This window comes from Pan paniscus, chromosome 4 (assembly GCF_029289425.2).
Source record: "Pan paniscus chromosome 4, NHGRI_mPanPan1-v2.0_pri, whole genome shotgun sequence".
Classification (NCBI taxonomy): domain Eukaryota; kingdom Metazoa; phylum Chordata; class Mammalia; order Primates; family Hominidae; genus Pan; species Pan paniscus.
The window spans coordinates 118,423,418-118,443,012 of NC_073253.2; the positions used below are offsets into that span (position 1 = coordinate 118,423,418).

Here is a 19,595-nt window from a genome sequence, read left to right on the forward strand (position 1 = left end):
TATGAACATTTTATTTGCAGACGGTCTAAGATCTTACGGTAGAAATGAAACTTGTTGGGCCAACTCTCACTGTTCTGCTAGACGTGCATGGGTTTTGCAGAGGCCTCTTTGAATTGAGAGTGACCAGATTTCTTGTGAGTTTCAGGGAAGATTTCAATTACAAGGTTATATTTCAACCCCATCCGTCTCTGAAGTCAGACCTTTATCTCCTTTTGGAAATCATTCCATTTACGAGTTTTAAGACTATGATCATATGACTACAATTTGAATATATTCTTTAGCATGTTACATGGTGACCCTCCACTTCTATTTTATTTCTGTCCTGGTCGTTTTAATATGTTTATAGGGTTCATGTTGGCCGAGAACTGCTGTGAGATATGGGACGTTATTCACGGAACAGAGTAGACTGTTTTGCAAAGTAGACACCCGAGAGGCTAAAGTGTTTTTCACTGTTATTATTTTCTTTTATTTTGTAGAAAGAATGAAAATATAAAAAGAAAAAATAACTTAATTAGAAACTAAGTAGCCAGTACATCTAAGAGATTACACATATATTTTAGCACATTTGACTCTATTTTGGAGCCTTTTGACCAAATTTTTCTTCTGAATTTTAATTCTCTTATTTGAGAATAAGGGGCTGGAGATGTTATTTGAATTGCTTTTTTAATTTGCCGATGGTGGTAGAAAAAGGTTTAATAGAGGTGATTTTATGTGTGCTGAATTTAGGCAAAAGACTACATGTTTCAGTGTATTTCCTCTCCATTTCTTTCTCATTTTCCGTCTTTACTTTCCATATTACTTTCAGCGTTCTCTCTCTGTCTCACCCACTGCTCTCCTCACTTCCCAGAGTCTGGCTGGCAATGTGTGCATGGGAACCTTAGCAGCTGAGGGGCACCCCAAGTTTGCATTGTGGTTTGGTGGCAACAACCCACACTCTGCAACCAAGCTCTTGGGGCTTTAATTCCCAGCTACATCTCTTTCTAACTGTATAATCTTGTGCAAGACACTTCTTCTCTTCATGCCTCAGTTTCCTATATGTGAAATAGGTTAATGGATGGTTGTGAGGATGAAGTGAGATAATATATCGTGCATCCTCCAAACTGTCCCTGACATGAGGTAAGCACCAGATATGTGTTTGCTGTCATTTCACAATATACCCATTTCTAAGTTACTTGCACATATGTGTGGACAGTGGGATGTGGAAGAGTAAACTGGAACATGAAATTGGGAGTTGAGAATTCCAAGACCTGAATCTGATTCTGCTGTGAGTCAGTGTGCAAGGTGACTGCAAATCACTATTGGTGTCTTGGGATCATCAAATTTTAGGATTTAAAAATTTTCATATTACCCTGGCATTTTACTTATGGATGAGCAAGTCAGGAAGTCCTTAGAGCTTAAAATTACTCACCCTCTAGCACACATTGCTAGGGCAGAGCCGGCCTTGGAAGCCAGTGCAGTGTCTTGCTTCTTAAGCCAGTGTTTCCCAAAGTGTGGTATGTTGTTGTATTTAAAACCATCCTTCTGAGCAAACTAACACAAGAACAGAAAACCAACACTGCATGTTCTCACTCGTAAGTGGGAGTTGAACAATGAGAACACATGGACACAGGGAGGGGAACATCACACACCCGGGCCTGTCAGGGGGTGGGGGGCTAAGGGAAGGATAGCATTAGGAGAAATACCTGATGTAGATCATGGGTTGATGGGTGCAGCAAACCCGCATGGCATGTGTATACCTATGTAACAGACCTGCACGTTCTGCACATGTATCTCAGAATTTAAAGTATAATAAAAAATAGAAAAAAATAATTTTAGGTGATATACAGAAAAGTGTTCTTAATATGCCTGGCACATCAAACCCACAGTTTTACAAATAATATTGCTTATGATGAGGCTAAGTACGAGGAACAAACTGATTTCAAGTCATTTTAAGAATATTAAGTATGTGATGGTATGGGTGGTATAAAGATACAGCAAAAACCACGAATGCTGATGCTGAAGTATGGGAAATCCTGCCTACTCTGGGTTCACCCCACCACCTTTCAAATACTGATATAGGCCAGGATTATATGACAGCCCACATGGTTTTCCATGATGTAAGAATTTTTCTGTTTCACTCATGATTTCTTGCCCAAAGAAAAGAAACTTAGGCCTGGGGAGTTTTCCCTGTTCTAATGACTTTAAAAAACAAGCACATGAGTGAATATTGGTAAATAATATGACTTATGATACTAAAACATAGGAATCCATGTTCTGGAATCCTAAATGCAAAAGGAAGCAGTAGTTGTTGGCAATTGTACCAAGCTAAGAGAAGTGTGAAACATACTTTAGAGGGAAAAGACAGATATGAAAACCAAAATGTCAGGAATGGTTCTGATAGCAGGTTATCTTATCACATGCATATGAGCATTTACTCATTTGCTTTCAGCAGACATTATTAAGCACCTATATAATCTCTGCTCTTTATCAGTGTGTACACAAAGGTAAAACCTATTTCACACAGCAACTATATTTTTGAAACATTATAATTTGAATTTGCTTTATTCAAGTCATACTTTAGGGATTTGGGAAAGTTGAATGTTTTCAGGAAAACTAGTAAAGTTTTTTGTCAAACAAAATTATTCCTTTATCTCTTTGGTAAATTTGGATTTTTATATATCACATCTGTAAAAAGCAAAGCAAACATAATCATAGAATTTTCAATATTTGGACACATTAGATGACAAGTGTTTGGTTTTGTTTCAGTTGTTTGTTATTTCTTTTTGAAGGCATGGAAAGAAGCTATTGGAAATGTCAGCTGGTCTAAGGGGAGAAGCAGCAGGGCCCTTCCTTAGCCTTGTTAAGCACCATGCTTCCTGCGCCTTCCGTTTAAAGTACATGATATGGTTTGGCTCTGTGTCCTCGCCCAAATCTCATCTTGAACTGTAATCCTCACGTGTCGAGGGAGTGAGATGATTGAATCATGGGGGGTGGTTCCCCCATGCTGTTCTCCTGATAGTGAGTTCTCATGAGATCTAATGGTTTTATAAGCGTCTGGCATTTCCCCTGCTGGCACTTTTCTCTCCTGCCTCCTTGTGAAAAAAGTACTTGCTTCCCCTTTGCCTTCTGCCATGATTCTAAGTTTCCTGAGGCTTCTCCTACCATGCGGAACTGTGAGTCAATCAAACCTCTTTCCTTTATAAATTACCCAGTCTTTCCTATTTCTTTATAGCAGTGTGAAAACAGACTAATATAGTACACTAGTTCAGTTTTTAAATGAATGAAAATTCTAATATTAAATTAGCAGTTCTTTGACAAGAAAAAGAATTTATTATTTCTTAAAGTAGAGGTCTAAACTGGCTGAAGTGAGCTTTAAAGTATACTATAGAATCTCTTGGTGGATTCCGTATTAGGCATATGTTCTTGTTTAGGTAGTCTGTGAAATGATCTTCTCATGGAAACATTCAGAAGAGATGCACCTAATAGTTTATAGATGATATTCAGTGAAAATTAGATTTTGCATCTATTTTTTTGGGAGGTGTGTGTGTGTGTGTGTGTGTGTGTGTGTGTATTTTAGCATATGGATGGTGTGGTCCATAGATTCTTTGTTGTTCTTGAAAGGGTCTTTAGAGAATCATTACTGGTATATGCTGAACCAGTCCTCAGGGATACAGGTGTCACTCACTGTGTGTGGCCTGTGCTGGACCCTGGTGACTTTCTTTCTATAGGGTCACTGCATCTACTGTTTTGATTCCTTTGACTTATCCAACCAATTTTTAAAATGTGAAGATTTGGGGACCTTGGGTTTATTACAGGTACAGAATTGAATTGAAAGATATCAGAGATTCTGGAACCAAGATGTGGTTGGAGAGGAGCATGAGGGATGGGGTGGGTGATGTGGGAGTACGACCTGGAAGGAGGAAGGATGGGTGGTAAAAAGGATGCTGCAGGAAGGGCTTCTGTTTGATATAAATGTTTTTATGATTTGTTTGTAGAAAAGATGCTGACACACTTGTAACCCTTATTTCAAAGGGCAGCAAATCTTGCACTTGATTTTTCTGTGTAAATGAACTGTGTAATTGGTAATAGTTTATATCAAACCATTGAAAAATTTTCTAAGCACTATTGCAAGCTTGTAGACTTCCCAAGTGATATCATAATAATATCATAATTACTGCGGCTTATGAAAAAAAATGGGTTAAGTTCTAAGATGTAGTAACATCTTTAATCTGAAATTATCTGCGCTTGGCCAAATCAGCTTTCCTGTATTTTCTTTCACAAAACATTTGGTCCCAATTGTAGTTTTCTTTCTTTCAGAAAAAAAAAAGGTCAGAAAAAGTTCAAAATGACATGATGGAATATATATTTGTTTGGAAAAATGATCTGGTTATTGCCATGGCAGCTATATTAAATTTTTAGGGTTATGTGATATAGTTTTTATATTAATACCATCTTTGAAATTTATTTACATGATGTAACAGCTCTGATGGTTACATTACATCTTTGAAAGCAAAAATGTACAAACTAGCCAAGATTTATGCAGCTTCTCAGCAGGGCAAAATTATTCACTTTAAAGGGAAAAAAAGATATTTGTTGGATTTTAATTATACCATTTAGATGTTGACATGTATTAAATTTATTGCAAAAGAAATGCAAAGATGACTTACAGAAAAAAAAATTCTTACCTAATAAAAAATGGCACATATCTTGATAGGCTATGAATTTTTGCTTTCCAATGAAATTGTTACAAAGTAAATGTCTGAAAAACAGGTTTCATGAATAAGACAGAATCTTTACATTCAGTCTTTCTTCTGGTGCATAGGATTGTTTTATGTGTTTACTCTTGCTGAGACTTAGGCTTGTAAATGGCTTACTAATAAACAGAAGGCAAGTTGTTAATTCTTAAATTTTAATTATAGGTATTGTTATTTTTAAAGTTGTTTACAGGCTATTCTTTCATCAGGTGTGTCCCCCTTTTAAATTGAACCTCAGATTCTAAGTTAAAATTTTTTATATAAAGTCAATTATTTTTTAGAGTTAATTCTGATCATTTTTACAAGGGTGATTATAGAAATTAAATAGAGAAAAAATATAAACCATGTGCAATTTATCATGATTATACTTCCTTGGTTTTATAAACCCAGTTTTGAGAAATTATATCCCAACTCAACATTATTTTATAAAATAAATATATCAAATTCTGATTGTTTTGAGTATATGGGAGTAATATTATTTCCTCCCTTTAAAATATTATTTTAACTTAAAAAGAAATATGATGTGATGCAATGAGATAGATCTGAAATGATTTAGAAAGTTTGAAGAAAATTTTCAAGTTTGAATTTGCCTGAATTAACATATTAAACATTATTTAATATCTTGGCATTTATGTAATTAATTCATTATATAATTAAAGCAATTGTATAGGAATTTTTCAGAATTTTTTATGATTTGTGAAAGGGGATCACTGAGCTACAGAAAAAAAAGATTTTTATTTTTCTAGAAATTCCCTTTTGTAATTGTATGTCAGGCACTATTTGCAGCCCTTGATATGTCATATTTCTCTTAATCCTTGCTTACTCTATAGAGTTATTATTCTCTTCTTACACACAAGAATGAGCTTGGAGAAATTAAGTAACTTATCTGAAGTCACCCAGCTGAGACTTGATTCCTGCTCTGCCCAGTTCCACTTAATACACAATACCCAAGGGCCCAAAATTCTGTCATTTCTTCTGTATTTAGCTATGCCTAGTTTTTCAGAAATATTGAAGTAGAAGGAAATTTGTTTTGGAAAGGGAAATTAAAACCCACCAATAGAAAATAATGATAATGGTACTGTTTGAGCACTTAGTGTGTGTCAGGCTCTTCACATGGACAATCTCATTTTATCCTCACAGAAACTCTGTAATATGTCATCTTACAAATGACTTAAGTGTTTTGCTGAATCTCAGATTCAGAACCAGGCTGATTCACTCCATGACCATGCCTCCTTTTCATTTAAATCTAAATGCACAGCTTAAACATTTGTATAACTGAATTCACTTTTAATTATGTGGACTTTTAGAAAATACGTCTTTTTAACAGTTTATTCTTGACTCAACGGCTCGGAAGGCATAAACTATGATTAAATTTGCCTAGGTCTAATAAAAGATTGCGACTTAGGTTATCCCATCTCCCTCTTACTGGGTATTGAAATTTTTTTATATACTTGAAATGGTTGCATTATGACTCTTATCCTTCTGGGTTCCAACAGTCAAGTACTTATATTAAGACATATTTACAGTCATCAATTCATAGGGTCATGGAAATGGGCTGGAGAATCCCAAAGATCATCTTATTTAAAGCCCGTGCTTCACAATGGAGCACATGGAGATTCAAGTTCAGTGACTTAGTAGGTCATACAGTTAATACTGCCAGAGTAAGAAGTAGAACACAGGATTCTTCATCTGTAGCTCATCTAGCAACTAATTAACTAGGGAATATGAGGGGGTAAGCCAGAGGAAGATTAACAATGCCTAATTTATACAAAATTAACAGCTCACAAAGGAAATGATTCTATTGAATGAGCTAATTTAATGTGATTGTATGTTTTCTTTTTAAAAAGTAGGAAAAATGGTGGCATCATAGGATTTGATCAAAGCTGACAGGGAATGCTTTGGTGTCTTAATGACCATTGACTCACTAAATCCAGCAATAGGCAGTGCTAAATGTTCACAAAGCTGAAATATTGAGCAGCCCAGTGTAATCTGGCCCACACACATGATTTCTAACCTAAAAATATCTGTCTTATGAAATAAACCAACCAAAGGATTCTATTTCAGTTTGCTTTTCTAGCGGTCCTGAAAATGTGGTCAGGGATTTAGGTAAAACCAGTATATCACAACACAATTGCAATCAAATTCAAAATGAAAGCACAGTGAAGACCAAAAAAAAGAAAAAAACAAAAACAAACCAAAGCAAAACAAAACAAAAAAAACTCAGGATTTCTAGCTCAGGAAAGGAGGAAATGAGAGTGAGATCAAGTACTTCAGAGACCGAAGAAACCCATCAACCTTTGAAGAGAACCTCCTCGAAAGTACATTAAACATCCCAAGGACTCTAACTCAGTCACGGATGTTCTCATTTCCATTTCTCCAGTCAGTACTATCCTTTTATCTGAAAGTATGGAATTTGGCAGTAGTTTTTAAAGTGTGTGTGTGTGTGTGTGTGTGTGTATGTGGGTGTGTGTATACACACCTCCTTTGAGAATCTAATAAAAACTATGAACCTTCTTCCCAGAAGGTTACTCATATGCACACACACCATTTTCTTGTGGTTTCAAGGTGTTTGTAGCCCTGCCTGAAGCTTCTCTACAGACCCCGACGTAAGAGATTTCATCCATTATTTCCTTTCAGCCCACAGATGCTTCCTGTGGAAAGAAGGGAATCAATCCCACGCCCTGTCTAGAATTTAGGAAGCCTACAGGTTATAACAATGTGTAACTAGGTGCCTTCTTTTCTTTGGGGTCTGATGTGAGCCATAACCTCTGCAAAACAAAGGATCGGCAAACCTTGTGTCCCAGACATTCAGGTTGACGGGATCTCTTGGTTAGATTTCCTGGGAACCAAACCTTACGACGCAAATGCCCATCCAGAAACACAGGGCGTCTCTCTGGGAGACAGCATGGTGTCCCAGTGCTGGCTGCACACTTGCCAGCCTCCCACCCAGCTGTGTGAAAGGAGCTTTATTAGCCAGCCCAAACCAGGCCTGTTTGGAGTCCTGGGCCACTTCCATTTTCTGAGGCTCTTGATATATTGAAAAATGAAAAAAATGCCAAAATAGGGTTACAAAAACAGTGGTATACTTTAAATGTTTACCTTTAACAACTTAATGCTTTTAATACCAGAAACATAGAACTGTGCTATTCATAAGTTAATTACAGGATTTATAAAAATGTTAATTTATGGTTTGCTACAGGCAGTGTGGTCCAGTCAGGGGATCCAATTTAGAGTTGTGCAAAGAAGGCCTCCTTCTTCCAATCCTGTCAGTCTATCTCTGTGATTGTATGCATAACCTCATCTGGAAATGGCTTCAAAGGTCTAAATTTGAGGCTCTTTATGAAAGTGGAGCTGAGTGGCCCTGCTAGCACCCCCTGGAGAGGACTTGCAGAAAGCTCTTCTGAGGAGGAGCTGGGGTTGCCCTTGTCACCAGAATCCCTTGCCTTCTCCTTTGAGTCTCACCCTCCTCAGGGAGCCTGTGCTCCTGTACTAGGACTGCAGCAGCATGATGGGCAGCTTCCCCTAGAGCTCTATGAGGACTAACACAGCCATCTATGCAATGGGAAGGATCCTGGGAATGGCCATCTGCTCTCCCCCATAGTGGATGACTTCAGCCCTTACTACACATTTTCAAATTCCTTTAAAAGGTCATTGCCTCCTTTCAAACTTCACTTAAGGATAAAGCTCAAAGTGCAAATATTCTTTTCAAGAGTAGCTCCTTGACCCACCTTCACAACTAGGTATAAATTACAGCTACCAGGATCCTTATGAGAGGAGAACTGGGGCCTGAAGAGAAGCACTGAGGCATGAATGGGGTGGGGGGATGGTTTGAGGAGTCTGTGAAAGGGAAGACTAGGGATGGTAACAGTAGTCCTCAACGTGGGACAGTTTTAGGGATTGGAATGGGAGGAGAACCAACACTTGGAGAGAGAGAGGTACATGCTAGGCCTCTCCATTGGGTGAAGTCTTTATCCTGCTGCTTTGTAGCAGCCTCAACTCTGCAGACACTTTTGGACATTTTTAAAGGAAATGTTCATTTTAACCATTGAGGCAAGGCATACTTTTGAAAGCAACATTGTATCCCATAAAATTCTCCCAGGGCATACTCAACTCTGCCTTAGCTGTTTTGGCTCACTCACAGAGCAGAGAGACATGGCCCAGCCCTTAATGCTTGGGTACCTGGCAGGCATCGTATCCTTTTATCTATATCCACCTGACTGTCCATCTCTTCATCCAGCTACCCATCCAAGCAGCCATCCATCCAAACAACCAACCAACTGACAGACATTCCCAACACAAGGCACTATATGCCAAGCACTATGCTAATGCCTAGGGATACCATGGCAAACAAGACAGATTTTATCCTTGCCCTCATTGAGGTTATATCCTTGCATGCTTATTTAATGCTGCCTTTTAAATCCAGCATTGGTTTAAATGATTAGCTTTGCCTCTCTTTAAGTCCTGAGGTCCTTTTTGCAAAATTGTAATGGATTACCTTTTCCACACGTAGGAATCCCATTCTAGACAACAAATATCCAAAGGTTGGATGGGAAAATCTACAGATTTGGTACCAGATAAGATGTCTTATGATTTGTTTTACATGTCTCTCACCTATGGCACTGTAAATTACTTGAGGGCAGGGAGTGGGTCTTAGGTTTTTAATGCTCTGCACCAAGCACAGTGGCTGGCACACAGTAGCTGCTTACTAAATTTTTGTTGAAAGAATGCTGTCTGGGAAGTCAGAGGTCTAAATTCAAGACTCATCATTACTGTCATCACCCTCTATCCTTGGTGCCTCATCTCTTGGATCTTGATGGGGAGAAAACGTATGGCAAGTAAATGTCTTTGATGTAGGCCAGTAGTGGCTCTTACATGCTCCCTTTCTTGAGCACCCTGAGTCTGACGGGTGGCTTCATCTCTTCCATAGTTGTCTGATCCAGGGCAGGACAGTGTAAACCGGGAACTGAGTGCATGCTCAGCACTGTCCCAACGTGACATAAGGAATGTCTTCTCAATTATTTAAGATCTAAAAATATGTTTTCTGTCCTTGACAGATGGCCACTTTTCCCTTAATAAAGCATGTCTGACAATCACACTTTGTTGGTGTGGTTAGGAAAAGAATGTCGTAGACTTAGGAAAACATAATAATTTAAAGAGTGACACATTTCAGCAAAGAAATAAAGCTGTTGCCTGCTCTGAAAAGAAGTAAAACCATAGGAAACCATTACTTCATTGGGACAAACATTCTGTGTCTTTAGAAAGTTCTCACTAAAAAAAAGCGGGTGAGCTCTAGGGCATAGTGTGTGTCTGCGCATATATAGAAGTAGTCTGTCTATTTTTTAGAGATGTTCCCTTTACAAACATTTCCCACTTAATACTTTGTAAGTATTTAATACGATTGCTGTCTAACATAGCAGTTTGCACCTAGGCTTTGGTCCAAGCTGCTTCTTGGAAATCATATTTTTCAGTAGCTACTAGGCTGAGGTGTAGTCAGTAACTGAGGTATAGTCAGGTTTCAGCAAGGTCTATTCGGTATTGTACCCACTAGACTATATAAACCAAAATTTCCGCTACAATAAAGAGTTAAATAGTACTCCATAAGACGTGTTGCACGAGGCATATGGAGATTTCAAGTGTGCATCGCAGTGTGAGCATTAACTTAAATGTGTCATTTTATAGTTCTCTAGTGCAGAACTATTTGGTGCACGATTGTATGTAACGTGCAAATCCCATCAGTTCACACTACTATTATTTGTAGGATTATTTTAACAAAATAATAGTTCCATTTCCTGTTTGGTATAAAACTAAGGCTTTATTTTTAAAAGTGGAGGAAGATGTTAATACAAATTTCTCTGTGGTTTATTTTCCAAAATTGATACTTTCTCATATGTAGCATGTTGTTGTTGTTGTTGTTTCCAAAATCCATCTTTCACTGACACGACAAGGGATGCTGAGTAGCTCTTCACATTTGCTAGCCACAGTCTGAGATTATTTGCAAGGCAGGGTTCTCTGATGCCAAGGGCTGAGGTCTAGTTTACTGATCCCCTTCCATCTCAGCAAAAGTGTATATGAGAGAGAAGAGAGAGAAAAGCCAGAATAGGAGGGAAGCTGGAAACTGTGGTGCTTACTCATTCATCTCAGGATATGGAGACAAACGTGGTAATAATGAAAGCTGCCCTTTGTTTACAATACACACAGTTTGTGGCAGCAATCTTTATAAGCCCCCAAATGGCGCTTAATAAATAAAAGAAGATACAGGTTTTCTTGATTAGTTAGATATAAATGTTTACTCAAGCTTTCATGAGAGTTTTCTTTATTTTTACAGAGCTCTCTCTGCTCAAATGAACGCGTGAACGGATGTCTGTTTTTTTAATGTGAACTCACTATATACAAAATAAGTTTTCGCAGGATCCAAATTCATTTCATTTGTAAATTATTTAATAGATGTCAAGAATTCTTGTTGACTGCTTTAATTAAAGATAGATTTTTAAAGACTGGATTTAAGCAATTTTTAAATGGGTAGATTGTGTCAAAGAATTTTGCAGTCTGTGAAATACATTAACACTGATACTAAAAAGAGAGAGAGAGAGAGAGAGAGAAAAAACGAACAAGAAACTGCTCCATGCAAATATTTCCAAGGTTGTTCTTAGCAATGTAAGGTTACCATTTTTTTCCTTTTTAGTGTTGATGTTGTGTGGACACTGGAGACAGTTGTGCACTGTGGATATTATTGCTGCAACGGAGAAGAGGGAAAAAGATAGGTTTGTAGCAGGGCCTGTGGATGGCACCAAGCCAGTGCCGTGAAAAATGGCAAACATGTCACAGCTAACAGCTGGATGCAGAAATATTTCTCTTTAATTTGGATGGATAAAATTTTTTTCACAGCAGGGCACTCTCAAAAGAGTACAACATCAAAGAGGGCGGGTCTCACCAGTCAGACATCAGCTGGCTCCAGGATGGAGCAAAATGAATGAACTGTCAGGACTTTTCCAGCATATATGCTTTTGCCAAGTGAAAAGTTAAAGGTTCAGTGGCTTGTTCAGATCACAGACAAAATCCTGATAATGGAAGCCTGATTCCCCAAAGTCTTCCTCTGATCAACAGACAGAGGATGCCTGAAGAAGACTTCAGATTGATGGATGGCAGGCTTCATATCGACGGCTGCCGCCGTCTTCAGAGATAAGTGGAATTCACCAAATGCTCAACAGTTCTCAGGAGTGCCTGAGTCCCCATGTCATAATCCTCAGAGTCACCGACTCTCCTCTGCTAACTTGACACTTAGCAGTAGCTGACCCACAGTGTGACCAAAATACCCATTTCCATTTCTTCACATGGCCGGCTCTCTGATGAAGTCTTTGCAAACACCACCATGGGTGTTTTACAGTTTATTGACACTTTTCAACTGTTTTTCTGATTACCATATTTCAGTCTTGACTTATATGTTAGTATTATCTGCACACTCAACATAAACCTCTAATGATTTTCTAATATTTCTGGAACTTGATGAATGTGAATTGACAAAGTACAGTATATAGCTTTATATCAGCATTACTGAAAATACAGCAATGGTGTATATAACCATTACTCGCTTATTTTATGGGGTATTTATTACTTGACCTTTGAAGCCACATTTTAGAATCTTGGCATTCGAGACATTCCAAAATATTCCAAACCAAAGTGAAAGGAAAGGATTTCCTTATTAGAAACAACAACAAAGTAAGTTAATTATAATGGGTGGAGGAGCGAGAAACTATTAAAATGAAAAAATGTATAATATATATTTGAGGAAAAATAAAAAGCTGAACACACATAATATGGGCACACTAGTCGGTGTTTAATGAAGAAGCTTTATTGTAAAATATGCATATTCACGGTCTTATGCATTGTCCTTTTTTTTTTTTTTAATGTTGCTGGTCATTATGACACATTGCGATAAGCAGAAATGGGGATTTGTGTCTTTATCCATTGCATGATTGCTAGTTGTTTACATTTTAATAACATTAATTCTCACTAAATTGACATTTGTTCTAAAAATAGAAATTTGATTGATAAAGAACTTTATTAATCATTATGAATGTTTTTATGACCCTCATTTGGAGAATTTCAGTTAGTTTTAAAGGAAGAGCTCTACATTTCTCTCTGATAGGGCAAATAGGATGTGATGAAAAAAGCAATAACATGGTGGCCTATGATTCACATTTCCCAGCTATATAACTACGAGCAAATCATTTCATCTTTCTCAGCCCAAGGCTTATTACCTGTAAAACAGAATAATATTCTCAGCTTCTCTTGCAGGTCAGTTATACAGATAAATAAGTCTGTAAAAGTATTTTATAAACTCAAATGCCACACGAATATGTATGACTTGGTCATTAACTGATGTTCTTTGCTTGTGTGAAGGTGGAGGCAGATGCTTTCACTTATTTTGAAAGTTTCATTTTGTGATCTTTCTTCTCAAGCCTTGATTTAGCTTTATTTGAAAGTTTAAAACCAGAAAGGTTAGTAGGCCACACTGTTGTGGTATTTGCTGTTTTCCTCTCTAGACTGGGGAGCAGTGCTGGATCTCTGTGGATCTGAGGCTCCAGGCTGAAATCCACAAATGTCCCGGGCTTTGCATCCAGGTACATGTGACTGCACAGACAGCTCACCTACCTTGAACATATTGAGTGTTCATGCAGGAATATGGCACTGTAAGTTGGGGCTCCCTCTGGTCAAAAATGTCAGTGACTTCAGAGGTCAAGCAATCCTATATGGTAGGTGATGTTCAGTGAGAGATATTGGGATATTGGGGATCTGAAGCCACAGCTAATTAAAACATTTGTAGTAAATACTTGTTAATTTCAAGCATGCTCCAGAAATGTTCTCAAAGGTGTAGTGGGTGCCTATGTCTTTTGCATGACAAGCGACACTGCAATGAACTAAAAACTGATTAACTTTAGGAAAGTGTGGAGTTGAAGAAATGCTTCCTTACCGTTTTCTGAACAGTATTTACATTCATATACCATTTCTTATTTTGACATAGTTTGCTTTATTTTAAAAATAGATTCATCTGGGAGATAAAATATAAACTATTAACATGTCAACTGTTTTACTCCTGTATTCCCTTGATGTCATTCCAAATCTTTTTCTTCTTTCTCTTTTCTTTTTCAACAAAAGTTGATTTCCTGGTGTGTACAAAACCCTGTGTAAGGTACCTATCAGTAAATTACAAAATGATTAAAATGCACTCCTGCCCTCAATGAGTTTATGCTCTGGTAACCTTAGAAATAGTTTATTTGCATATGCTGCGCATAATATATTATGGCCAGTGTCCATGAGCAAGTTAGTAGATTATGTCTAGGCTGACATTTCTCATCTAATAATAGTGTTGGTCTAAGGCTGGCTATGTTCTTTGAGCTCTTACTAGATGTACAGCATTGTTTTCAGTCCTTTACATATACTCACTTGTTTGGTTTTTATATCAGCTCTTTGAGGTAGGGATTATTATTAGCACCATTTTTTTTTCTCAGAAAAAGAAAGTCTCAGTTTCCTTAAGAGGTTAAATAACTGACCAAAATCACATCACCACAATTGTAACTCACATGCATTGAAACTGACACCCACATGCAAGCTCTTAACCTCTGTACTCTACACCCTACGGTCGCCCTTAACCATAGTGGTTTATATCGTGTGTTTTCACTGAGAATACTTAAGAAGGTCTCCTTTAACAACCACTGTTCACCTTTTAAAAATCTTTTATTTAGCAATAAAAGTATTCTGGTTACTAATTTTTCATAGTCAAAACAGCCAAGAATCATTTTTTTGAGTAAATGGTTGTAGAGCTGTCTTATGGACTACAAAATACTGGGCCTCTACCTCCTGACACACAGAGGAATTGTGTAGTAAAACATATTTATCTATGTTGGCAAACAGTATGCTTTCTTAAATTTCTAATACACTTGACTATTGGAACCCCAATTTTCTGAATTTTACAGAAAGATGGGGCTGTGTAAAGGCACTGTGTAAATAGGTAGAGGATATCTGAGAAACGGTGTCTTTTTATCTGGTCTTCCCAGGATACTCCGTGAGCTGTGAAAGGATTTTAAACAGCGCTGGGTTCACAGGTCTAAACTGGAAATCTCCAATGACCTTTTCTGGGCCCTTTCTGTGGTAATTGTTTATTCCATTTTAAATCATCATATGAAATTCACCTTTGTATTTCATAGAGTTGAAAGAGATTGGCTTCAAAAAGAATGTAATATTTTTTAATCCTAGTTGTTAATACTTAGAATCAAGGTTTAATTGCGTTTAGTGGTAATTTCTTCTTAAGCTTTGAGTAAAATCCAAGATCTTTAAGAAGATACAGAATTATTGTGAGAATTCAATTACTTCGGCATGCATTGGGTTCCTTCTATGTGCTGGGCCCTGTGTTAGATGTATGGGCATGAAATATGCTTCCTCACCTCAGCTGCTTGGCAAAAACTGAAGGAGGCTGGCACTTCAACACACAACCAAATGCCAGTATCTGGAGCCTTGGCACAGGGATATGCCAGGGTTGGGAACATGGGAGAGGGCGTCTGAAATGTCTCCTCACTCCCTGAAAACTGGCTAATCCCTTTTATATGAAACCTTCGGATCCCACTTCCCCCTCCCCATGCTGAAATCCAGGGAACCCGTTCGGGGAGGAGCAGATTCATGATTAAGTTGTAATTCAAGTTCCTTTTGTCTGAGGTCATTAGCTCTCTTCAGGATATTTACAGGACTGAATGAGGTGAGGAAGGCCTCAGCACACTCCCAGATGGGGAGGCAGAGAAGTGGAGAGAAGGTGAGAATGCCTGGTGATGAGGTCTGGTTCTGTCATGGACTAGTTGTCTCACTTTGCTTAGACTACTAACTTTTGTAGATGCCATTTCCTTCTGTATAAATGGATGGGGTTGGAACAGATGGTCTCTGAGGTCCCTTCCAAATCTGATTTTCCTGGGCTCTAAATTTAGCCACAGTGCTCGGCATTCTAGCAGAAGAGTTGGTGACTGAGTTCTTCATGGAGGCCTTATCTACTGGAGGAAATGTGCTGCCTGTGCTTTTTCACACAGGGTCCCCCAGCTCACCTTGGGCCCCTAGAGGTGTCCTGGGAACTGTCTCGGAGAGTCATGGTGGGGTTAGTTGTGCTGGTAAGGTGCTCCCATCAACCCCTCATTTTTTAACCAGGGCAACTTTCATCTGTTTTTATAGTGGAATTACATTTAAGACTTCCTTGAATTAAAGGGGATCCTTCACTTAAAAAGATCTTTGAAAGCCTGTGCTGGTAAAAATGAAGGGAAATTAAAAACAAAAACAAAAAACACAATACTCTGCACTCCCCTTCACTGGAAAACTACAGGACAGAAAGCTTGGATCTTGGGTCAGATGATGGCATCTGGGAAGCACAGGAGTGATGAATGTTTGCAGTGTTTCTAGGCTGTCACTTCAAACAGTTTTCTTTGAAAGTGCCCCCAGCTGTAATGGACTGATTTTCAGTGGTGGCAGGAATTCCCTTACAGCTGGGCTTACAAATGTAAATGTCTAATGAGGCCAAGCAGGTAAGTAAATTAGTGAAGTAAGTAGCATGTAAGACAGTAGAGAGGTAGAGACTGCAGAACTGGAAAAGCTCAAGCCCAGTCTAAAGGGAGCCATCTTTTCTTATCTTAAGGGGATCACTGCCAGAGATCGAGGACCCATCTTTTGATTTTTCAGAAGTTAGAAATCTCAAGTAGATAAAATTAAAAAAAATTTTAAACATTGTGCAGGAAAAACAAGGTTGGTCTATTGCTTGAATTTAGCCTGAGAGCCACTAGTTTGCAAAGGAGAAACACTTTGCTCAGAGCCACCAATACACACAATTCCTATCATTTGGAAGATGGTATTATGCTTATGTTAAAACGAGCTTAGATCAGTCACTGGCTTACACCATTTCTATGATTATTGTTGTTATCGTAAGCTGGCAGCCTTGGTAAATGACAAAGCAGTGGACAAGCCACTCACAGACAGTTGTTGTAACGTGCAACCCTGGTGCATATTTTACTCCTGTTGCTCTCATTTAAAGCTAGATTTTGTGCAAGGAAAATAAGAGCATGGGAGAGAGTGGCACTTCCTAATATCCAGGATCACAATACAACTCCTTTCTTGTGGTAGCTTTCGGTTAATGCCATGCATGATTTGTAATGAGTGAGAAATTGTGTGATCATTATTTCAACCATATGTGTGGTGTCCCAATAAATAGAATTAGATTCAATACTGTTAAAATCTGCTTAGAAAGGTAAGAATTAGGTCTCCCTTTTTCTTATATTTCTACTCCTATTGATAAAAGAGAAAGAACAGACCAAAAGCAATGGTTTGAAAATAGCAGCAAGAACAATCACAAAAGGAATCAGAGGCTGATAGTATAGTGATATGTATTACAAATATTTTCCCAAGAGGATAACAGAGAGTTTTTAACGTTAGGTAACATAGCTTCTCTGTTTTAACAATGCATGCAAAAACTGAACTACAAAAAAAAAAAAAAAAAAAAAGGGCTAGGTTTTCTTTTCATTTATTTTTTTCTCTGATGTTTTTTGAAATCAGTTAAGAGGCTCTTGCTATACTATAGGTGAGAAAAAACATCTTATTTAGGCTAAAATGGTTAACAGTGGAGAGAATGACATAAATGCACTTGAAAAGTACGTAGAAGACAAATTCAACTGGATTTGATGATGGCTAGGCTCTGGGGGCTGAGGGAGAAAGCAGTATCAAGGTTGAATGAGTTTGTTCAACTCTGGGTATGTAGTCATGGGGTTTAAGTAGGTGCATGGGATTTGCGTCACAGTTTCATGTGAAATATTATAATGTTAGTATTAGCTAAAGCCAGGAAAGCCAAACCTCATGCCATGTGCTACATTGTGTGATATTTGGGAAAAGCCTGACAAATAGCCTTTTACTTTTCCTCAAGGCAAGTAGCAGTTTATATCAGGCAGGCAAAAATTGTAGATTTCCTTGTAGTCACAATATACTTAGTTAAGATTACTGCTGAAACAAGAGTGTAGGGGGAAACACTTTTCATACTAATTTTCAAGGTGGACTGGTTAGTGGCTGGTGATCAAATGAGCCAACAGTTAAGACAGCCCCCACTAGTTAGACATGTTAGAGGATTTTACTTGCTGTTGAAGATAGTGGCTTGATGCACAAAGGAGGATTGTTGTGTGCACTTCTCAAAATGCTTCATAATAATTTTCACCAGCAGTCCCTATGGAAGGTTTATTCTTGAGGGAAGGGAGGGTAGGGGGCTGGGTCATCAACATTTCTTACTCCATCAAAGATTAACAGTGGCATTAAGGGAACCAAATGGCTTTGGTCAATGTTGCAATTTTGAAGAAACTGGTTAAGATTAAAAATTTCAACTCTGAGGCTGTCAACAACAGTTTCAGAGTTGAAATTTTGAATCTTAACTAGTTTTTTTAGAAAAACAGAAACAGAAACAAAACCCCACAACAACAAAAACAGAAACAACTACAGTGTAATCAATCCTAAATATGTTGTCTATCATTAGATTGTTCATGTAGCAGATGTAGCCACCCCATGCAATGTTTCCATTTTTTGCCATTATCCAAAACCTAGAAATTTAAAGAAGTCATTAGCCTTAAATAAATATAATCCAAGAATCTCTTCACTCTGCTCAAGCTAAATTGATTATCAGCTGTGATCACTCTGGTGTGTTTACCCAGTCATAACTTCTCAATTGTTTTTAACAGATTAATGTTTGAATTTCATTGTGGGGTTAGTGGAAAGGTTGGGGTTGGAGAGGAATGAGTTCAAGAAAAGCAAAAAATAAAATAAAATAAAATAAATAAAGTAAAAAAAACCTCAGCTGTTTTTAAATGACTAGTAAAAAGAAACTGTCATCACTAAGCCCGTTTGCACCCCCTCCCCCGGAATAGAACTGCTGAGCTAAACTAATATGAATGACCATACTAATTTTGGAGCCTAAATGTAACCAGTGAGGCTCTCTCTAACACTTATTTTCCATGCTTATTTGAAAAGGAAAAGTGGAAGGGCCGACTAGCAAGAGTGAGAGACACGATTTGTCAGGATGCTCTGAGAAGTAGCTACCAGAAGAAGGATCCCACTGCTGATTTTATCTGAAAAGGTGCAGTGTATGATGGTCCTTCTGAGAACCATACCCTTAGGAAATTCTTTAACTGTCCCTGCTTCCTGGATGGCCCCAGGACTGGGAGTGACTTTCTAGAATTGCTGTGGATACATGACCGCCTCATCTCCCACTCCTCTAGATACCATGTCTCCCTAAGTGCCCTGAATCTGAAGTCGTTTCTGGAAAGGCAAGCTGTTGCCTCTGCTGTTGGCGCTGACTCTGTGTTTGCTTGGCTCCCTAGTTGCTTTCACAAGACTTTTTGTCCCATGCTTATTGAGTGGTTTGAAGCAGATTTCGTTTTCTCAAATGCTATCTTGAAAGGAAATCTGCTTGAATTGATGTGAGGCAGTAACAATTAGACAACTCAGTTAAGAAATGTAGGATTCATAGGAGACAGCCATTTTTTTTCTTTCCTTTTTTGAGGGTCTCTCTTTTTTTTTTTTTTTTTTTTTTTTAATGACTCCTCTCCTACTAGTTTCAGGTCCTGAAAACTGAAGCCCTACATCTTCTTTGAGGTGAGAGTCCATTTATTTCACCCAAATCAGAGTCTGTTTTGCCAGTTCTTTACGGCTCCATAACTCTCCAACTGCCTTCTGCTGGGTGTCGCCCAGCCTGTTGAACAGACAGTTACTGCCTCCCGAATGCCTCTGGGCAGTTGTGTGTTTGAGACTGGGGGGCCTCGAATGTGGATGTTCCAACAATGTCAGTGCGGCCTCTCCTTT

At 38.2% G+C, this 19,595-nt stretch overlaps 1 protein-coding gene across 1 annotated transcript in view; it reads left to right on the forward strand.

The window, feature by feature from the left end:
- The window catches only part of PRDM6 (PR/SET domain 6), a 105,563-nt gene that overhangs the window by 47,203 nt on the left and 38,765 nt on the right, over window positions 1-19,595 (forward strand). The window lies entirely within an intron of this gene.